This window comes from Andrographis paniculata, unplaced genomic scaffold (assembly GCF_009805555.1).
Source record: "Andrographis paniculata isolate CXL003 unplaced genomic scaffold, ASM980555v1 Contig12END, whole genome shotgun sequence".
NCBI classification, from domain to species: domain Eukaryota; kingdom Viridiplantae; phylum Streptophyta; class Magnoliopsida; order Lamiales; family Acanthaceae; genus Andrographis; species Andrographis paniculata.
The window spans coordinates 364996-374193 of record NW_026137402.1 but is presented as its reverse complement, the minus strand read 5'-3'; positions in this window follow the sequence as shown (position 1 = coordinate 374193).

The window sequence follows — 9198 nt, the reverse complement described above, 5'->3', positions numbered from 1 at the left end:
GTACCTTATGTGCTATTTTTTGTGTACTGCTTTTTTGTGTATTACTATTTTGTAGTAGAACTTTTTGCTAAGAATATATTTATATTCAATTGTCTATATCAAAGAAATTTCAGTTGCTGGATTTTTGTATTTGAATTACCAGTAACAGAATAATAAGGTAGCATGTGTTTTTCAAAGGACTGCAATGTTTCCTGTTTCTTTGCTACTCTTTTCTTCTTCTTTTTTTCTCTCTTTCATAGTTACTGATAGAAACTGTTCTTGTAACCCTTCCTATTTGATTTTCTTTTTTCTTTATGCTTAAACTTGTTCTTGGACTTGCATTTAGTAGATTTAATTAAGTAAATATATAATTAATTTCTTCAAAAACAAATATATATGCTTACATTCATCTTGCCCTAGTGTTGAACTAGCATTTGCAGCTCCCAATGTTGTCTTTAAAAGCTTATTGAATTCCTCCAAACATAAGTCATATGTTCTTTGATTTGAAGCAGGCAGTCGTGCTGAAGTTAGGAATAAATAACACCATGATTTGTGTCTTTCCTCAAAAGTCATATTTTCGAATGTGAATCAAAACTTTCCATTGCATCCCAACATTGTGTTTTTGCACCCTTTGTCTATCTTTTCAAGATATACTTATTATGTAGATGCTGGAACTGTGCATGTCATGTACCTCCTAATATGTCCATTAAAGGAATAGAATGACAACAAGGAATCCCTGTTTGTGTCCACTGTCTGCAATTGCATTCCAGAGTTGATTCTTCAATTTGAACTATGCACTGATATGACTTTTGGCGTTATGCTATAAATATCTTAAAGACATTTGGTGTATATACTTGTGCTGCATGTTTCAGTAATGGATTCAACATATGGTTTGCCCCAACTTCCTTATCCCTTGCATAAAAGTCTGTTTGAAGTTCTGTTTCCCTAATATTGTCTACAACCCTTTCAAACTGTTGGAAAATATCAATAATGTTCTTGTCTGATTGTAAGAATCTAAATAAAGCACATATTATAGTATAAGTAAGCGGTCGTTAGAAGAGTAATAGCATGTATAATATGAATTGCAATATATATAATACAAAAAAATAAAGTAGATCAGAGCGTAAAAAAAATAACTTTTGTAAAGAGTTGTTTAGAGATTCACTAAGTTGTGTACTTCTCATTCCAATAGTGAAAATTGATGTTGTCCATGCTAAAGACCAATGTTGCTTTAGATCAAAGATATTTAGAAGCCATCTATGAATACCATTAGGGAAACAAGTGTCTGACATATTTCTCAATACTAAATCAAATTCATTTTCATCTCGAACAACATACATTAATTTGTGAAAATATTCAAAAAACCTATTACAATTATAAAAAGCAATTATATAGTTACATAAAATATGTAATTAGCGAATGCTAAGTATGTGGCACCCCGGCCCACAAGCCACGTGAAGTCAGGATCGTAGACTGGCCCCACAAGTCAACACGAGTTCTTTCAACGTACTTTTGTCCTCACTCACATTGGGAGACTTCCCAGGGGATCACCCATCTTCAAATTACTTTAGGGTAAGCACACTTAACTTTAGAGTTCTTTCAGTTGGGCTCCCGAAAAGGAATGTGCACATTGTTGATATAAGTAGTCTATATAATCCATTTAACCTCTATTCAACCTTGGATGACCTGGCACCGGCTCATCCATGGGAGTTGGCCTAGCACTGGCCCAACTCCGGGGCTATTACATCCTCCCCTACTTAAGAATGCAACGTCCTCATTGCACCCAAGGATTGTCAACTGCTAGGCCCACCAACAGTCCGGTCAATGACTGCGGGCTGTCGCAAGTCGGCTCTGATACCAACTGTAACACCCCGGTCGGCTCAAACCAGAGTGTTACCGCCACGCCACACCGGAAGGCTCATTCATCAACCAACGAACCCTACGTTGTAGCGCTAAAGCAAAATAACCATTACAAGCAACTATTTAGAGATTCAAAATTAAAACGCACTGGCTTATCATTTAAATAAATAAAGTTCGAGTCAAAAGCATAATTTGAAAATTAGTTCAAAATGCATTAGTTCTTAAACATTCATAATGGATTTCAAAAGCATTCTACAAAATAAAATAGTTGTAATTCCCCCTAATGAATCATATGTCGTTGATGCATCATTTAGGTATAACGGAAGCACCATCACCTACAAAAAGTTTGTAGAAAGAGGGTCAACACGACGGTTGAGTAAGCACAATTAACCAAAAATATATTAATATGGTATAAGTCATGATTCACGTGTAAATGCCACAAAACACCCCGGTCAACTCCAAATGGAGTGTTACCGCCACGCCACGCCGGAAGGCTCATTCATCAACCAACGAGCCCTACGTTGTGTCTCTAAGGCTAAAATAACCATTAAAAACAACTATTTAGATATTTAAAAATTAAAGCGCACCAGCTTATCATTTAAATAAATAAAGTTCGAGTCACAACCATAAGTTGAAAATTAGTTCAAAAGGCATTAGTTCTTAAACATTAATAATGGATTTCAAAAGCATTCTAGAAAATAAAATAGTTTTAATTCCCCCCGATGAGTCATATGACATAGATGCATCATTTAGGTATAACAGAAGCACCATCACCTACAAAACGTTTGTAGAAAGAGGGTCAACACGACGGTTGAGTAAATGCAATTAACCAAAGATATATTAATATGGTATAAGTCATGATTCACGTGTAAATGCCACAAAATCATTTGAAGAAGATAGTTTGAATAAAATGTCACATATCACATAAAGATAACTCACACACACAACTCTTTTAGCGCCTCCCTTATGTCTCTCTTTTATTCTTAAGTAATTGTGATGAACACGTCGAAGATAATTCCACTAGGCCTTAGGGCCAACTTGACCCATTTTTCCAATCTTATTACTTTGTATGACATGTCACATAATTACACATAGCAAACATAGGGTCACAACCCTAAAAAAAAAAAAAAACTCCACAATATGTACATAAGGGTTCAAAGACCAAATGTACACGTAAGTCAATTCATTTATTAGTTTGCAAGGAGCGTCAAATGGCCCACAACTCTCTAGTCTCCATTATAACATACCAAGAGGGGATTGTACGCAATTCATCCATTCATCACGGATGACAGTCTAAAGACCTTTTCATCGTGAATGGCGGGTACCTTGTAATAACCCAAAAAGGGAACCTGTCATCTCAATCCCTCAGCCTAGCCCATTCGGATTCTAGTTTGAGGTTAGCTAGTTATCCTAAAATACCGGTATACTTTCACATGTTTGCAAGGCACAGAGGTGGAAGGCTATGCCTTATCATCCAAACAATTGACGAGTTGATCGGACTCGACGGGTAGTCTCAGTTACCAATTTAACCCAATACTCAACATGCTATTAGGCAAATTTTAAAGAGAGCTTTAAATTCAAACCGTTATAATTGCCAATATTTAACCAAGAAAAAAGTAGGATATTAAAATCCAACAAGTTCGTTATAATCTCACTTTATTTCACCAAGTAAACATTTGAATAATATGTCCATCCCAATAGGCATAATCTAACTCCAAAAAAAAATCATTATATTTAAACATAATCATAAATGTTTTCCCAAAAAACCATAACTACATTAGGGCAAAACTAGGGTTTCAAACCCATTCCACAAATTCTACGATTGTCAACATAAAATGCTATAATAATCTTCACATAAGCCCTAGGGGATATTATAATCACCTTTCCAGAAGAAATTAATAAAACCTAACATTTTTAGGGCAAACCCATTTGAAAATAATTTTGAAAAATATCAGCAAAAGGGGTCTAGGGATTAGAACATATCATTTATCTAAGATTAATCTCACTTACCTTATGAGAAGATATCAAAAGAAAAAGTTTTCGAGAAGAAGACCTCCAATGAAGAAGAGCAAAGACGTTGGCGGCGGCTGGAGAGGCTTCATGTTCTGCCTCTCTTATTTTTATTATTTTAATAACAGAATAGACTCGGGCCTAAACCTATTTTTTAATTTCCTTGGGCCCAAGATGGTCCAAACACTCTAATCACTTATTATGTAATCTAATTACCTCTTTTCTTAAACTAAAAGCCCAAAACAAATAAGCCCAAAATAAAATTGTTGGACTCCGGCATCGGATTCTGGAAAGTTCCGGTGATTATTTATTACGGGGTATAACATCCTCCTCCCCTTAGGACATTTCGTCCTCGATATCGATCTGTACGCTCGGAGCTACCTCAAAAAACTCCGCCAATTTAAGCTTCAAAAGGTTAGCAGGAAATTATGTGTGTGTTTGCTTTTGATTTTTGATTTTACTATTCCAAATTTTTTTCCTTTTTTCCAAAATATCAAATCAATCACCTATTTTGTATTTATTATATTACACTAAAATTAACTTTTACACTCAAAACATCACATCAATACGCATTTATATCACATCAAACAACTATTTTAATTCAAAATTTTACTATTCAAAACTAAAACTCAAAACCAAAATATGTCTGTGTTTATATAATAGACAGTCCTACGAGACGAAAATTACAAGGCACTAGCTCTTCTGAATGTAGCCTAATCCCTAGCGAATGCTTTGTTTGAGAATATAATTCCAGGTTCTTAGCATTTTCGATATGAAAGAAAGGGATGCACCGAAATCCAAGAGACTAACTACAACCAAAGAATTTACCAAGAACGTATCGGTCAGGACGTCTCTCTGGTTCTCCACAACTTGCCCTCTCTTCATGACATTGATGTGACCTCTCTGGCCACTCCTTCCTCCTCTCGCATGCTGAGGTACCACTGGTGGCATACAACTTTGCTGCTGCGGAACCAGAGCCCTCTCAATCGCATTTGGAGCTCCAACTAACTTAGGAAAAAATCTCTTGACATGTCCCAGCTCCGACAGTAATAGCAAGTGACGGACTAGCCATCACAATGAACTTCCGGATGAGACTTTCCACATCAACTACAAACAGTGGGACCGCCATGACTGTCACTCGAATTCCCAATGGTGAATTTAAGGCCAGATGCATAAGGCTTACCCGAAAACCTCTTCGATTGATCCTCTCGTTGATGGTTCTTCAACCCTTCTTTCACCTTCCTTTTTCTTCTAGCTGCCCTAGGATTCCATCCATCCGCTCTTCATACGATATCCGATTTGCCCGATAGATATTAGCCGCATTTTTGTATGCCTCATGAAGGATCGTCACATTGAAGTTGGCCAAGAACCGTTGAAGGTCTCGGTTTAGCCCGTCAACAAACCTCGTCAACTTGCATTGATCATTTGCCGCCAAATTCAGAGCATAGGCAGCCAGCTCATTAAAACGCGTGAAGTACTCATCCACCGTCATATCACCCTACACAAAAGCGCTAAACTATTCTCCTTTTCTCTCTGAATGTGTGGGGGATAAAATTGCGGCCTTATCATCCCCTTAAAGGCCTCCCACAGTAATCCAACTAAATTTCTCCCGGAAGTCTTCTCATTATTTCACCATTTCTTGGCCAATTCTTTCAAGTATTACGCGACTATCATAGTCTTCTCTCCTTCTAGGCATCTCACCACCTCAAATATCATCTCCAAACGATCCAACCATTTTTCCAAAATAGTCGGATCCGATTGACCAGTGAAAGTCGGAGGACTATGACGTAACACAACGTCCATAGCACGCTGGGGCTGCTGAGCGAATTGTCCCAAAAGTTGAAGAAAGATCTTCAATGTCGGATTTGAAGATCGAACGGGATTCTAAATTAGAGGCTTAGGGTTTACTCTCAACTTCTTCATCGGATTCAGGTGCCACAGAAGGCTGACGAGCACGCCTAGGGGGCATATACTAATAAAGACTAGACCTAATAAGCTCTAACTAATCAAATAGCATAACCAATGCACATAAAATGCAATGCATGCCATGAATGGCACTAGAACCCGACTAAATGCATGATCTAATTGATTTTAGAAATTCTGAAATCTTCAAATTTTATTAACCAAGAAGCACAAGAAGCATGAGCCTTTAACCTAGGCTCTGATACCAACTGTGATACCCCCAGAAATCTCTCAGACACGCGCACCCTGAGAGACTTCCTAGGGGGTGACCCATCCTCAAATTACTCTAGGATAAGCACATTTAGTTCTAGAGTTCTTTCAGTTGGGCTCCCGAAAAGAAATTTACACATTGTTGACATGTGTAGGCTATATAATATATTTAACCTCTATTCAATCTCGGATGACCTGGCATCGGCTCATCCATGGGAGTTGTCCTAGCACCGGCCCAACTCCGGGGGTATTACAAAGTAACTAGACCAGAGCATGAAAACAAACCTTGCATTATAGAGTGAACTTAAATTTTTCTTTGCATTTTGCATGATATGCCATGTACATAGATCATGGTATGTGTTTGGCATTGCACTTTTTATTAATGGTTCCATTGCCAAGTCTTGATCTGTGATATAGTCCTTGGTTCTCGTCCATTCATACACTTTAAAAATGTTGCAAACAACCAATGGAAAGATTCCTTTGTTTCTTCGTATAATAGTGCTGCTCCAAATACACATGTTTGTCTATGGTGTTTGAATCCCATAAATACACCTAGAAATCATTAAAAAAATAATTAGATATATATTGTTTGTAAAGAAGTATGAAGTGTTGTTTCTTACCAAACGGTCGGCAATTCTTGTTTGTTTGGTAAAAATGAGTAGTCTATTCTCATCTGAGCATCAGACCAAAAGATGTTTGCTATTCTCTCATATGCATCAACTTCAAGTTCATAGAAGAATTATGGATTGTCTATTGATCTTTGACTAAAGTATTTCAGTAGTGCATTTGCTTCTCCTTCCTTTAGTGCAACATCTATTTGCTTCTTCATTTGGTTTTTGAGATCTGTCTTAAGGAAACCTATATTTTGCTTGCCTCCTACAACTATTTTCATGAGATCAAAATTGTTTCTCAATTGGATCCCTGCTTCATGATTCATCTTTGCTTTAATGATATCAGATTCATTCATGCTTCTGTTTGAGCTAATCATATGCTTGTGCTCTGATTTGTGTAAACTCATGATTATGGTTGTCATCAAAGAAGGTAACATTGTATATTTCAGACACCCAGTCCTTGTTTCATGCTTTGTCCTGCTTTTGATCTTCTTTTGAGAAATATTTAAATCTTCTGCTGATATTTTATTTTTATCTTCAGCCATCTTACTTCCCAAATGGTGCCCTTCTTTATTGCAACAGTATTCAAGTATTGGAGTTTTTTAGGTTTCTTCTTCATTTTTTTCTGCATCTTAATTCTCACACCGGAGAATTTGTTGTGTGTATAATCACAATAGAATTGATAAGCATCAACGGGTGTATTGAATTTCATATTTTTAATGTTTTATGTACTTGTAAATTTTTAGAGTGTTCTATATGATAATTCAAAATGGACCGTGTGCAAAGTAGATTTTTGTATTGTGATTTGTAGGGACATATTATTAATGTTTATAGTGTATTGTAGTTAATTTTTCAAGGAAAAAGTCTCTTATGTGATATTTAATTTTGGGTTGTGTGCTAATTTAGTGTAATTACTTTGATTTTTTTCATATAACATGTACTGTATAATGAAGTTTTCCCCTTATAATTTATAGCTATTCATGTGGCAAATACGTCATTTTAGTGTGCTAAGTAGATTTTAAAATTTAACACGCCCCAGCCACAATATGTTGTCATACAACACTATTATTATAGACAACACATCGTATGCATTCATATATTACAAATACATCACATGAACTAACAACATATGCTATGGTCTTATACAACACAAATAATAATTGATTTCACCACACCACATATTGTTATACAATACATTTATAATTATGAACCAACAATATTTGTCTTTATTATACATAACATGTGTTGTATATATATAAAACTGTGTTGTCCGTATATATTGCAGGAGCTGTTGTTGATTTTTTCAATTAAGCAACCTAACCATTCACATGCTATTCATATTCAATAGAAGTTAATCTTTCTTTTTAAAAAAATGTCTTTTTTTGTAACGTTTTAATATTGTGTTGTGTCCTAATTTATTGTAATTGATGTGATTTTTTAGCATGTTGTACGTGTTCTTACATTCGACAGGTGTTCGTGTGCTAAATATGTTCTTTTAGTGTAATTTTTCCTAATATATTATGTGTTATCTATGTTTCGTTACATGTAATTAAACTTACACCATAGTTTTAAGAGAATTTACAGTTGTCTATGTGCTAAATACGTTTTCTTAGTCTGCTAAGTACACTTTGATTGAGTTGTGTGCTAATTTAGTGTAATTAATGTGATTTTATAGGATGTAGTGTGTGTTATATTTATATGTTATGCTAAATGTAATGAAAAAAATTCTCATGGTTCACAGTTGTCCGTGTGCTTAATAAGTACTCTTAGTGTGATTTTTGATAACATATTATGTGTTATATATGTGTTGTTACATATAACTAATCTTGAAAACTAAATTTTTAGATAATAATTCAAAAGGAAGAGAGTTTATAGGTGATAAATTACACTACCTCGTATGTTAACTATCTTACGTTAGTGTGATTATTTTCAATATGATACGTGCTCTATCTATATTATGTTAGATTCAATATAAATTATAAAATATAGTAGATCATGTGCTAAATGATTCTTTTTTTGCGTGATTTTTATTAATAGTATGTGCTATGTGATTATGATCTATCCAAAGTATATGATTTTTTGGAAACACACTGCAAAGAATTTAATTTGTAGAGTTGACTTTTTTTAATACCTGATTTGTGATTTCCTTCATCAGTATTGTCGCAATGATCATTGTTGATGAATATTGATGGTTGCTCTTCAATAATATCATGTTGTTCTTCAATGATGAAATCGAGTTCTTGTCTGGTAACATTTCTTCTCTTTCGATCATGTGTTCTTCCATAATAAAGTATGAACTCGTCTTTCTGTGCTCTTCCATAATATGATTTCGTTCCTTTCTCACTACACTTGTTTCTCTTTCTTCGATTTGTAGTTGCTCTTGATTAATGTGTTGTTCTTCTTCCATGAATCGAAGTCGAATCTCATCGGAAAAGGAACTTGAAATATTAGGGAAGAAATCAGTTTAATTGAATAAATAGATTATGTGTGCGGTTGTATATAAATTCAAAATTACTATTTTACCCCTTTCAAAAATCATCACCGTTAGATTAAATTGTTAATCGGA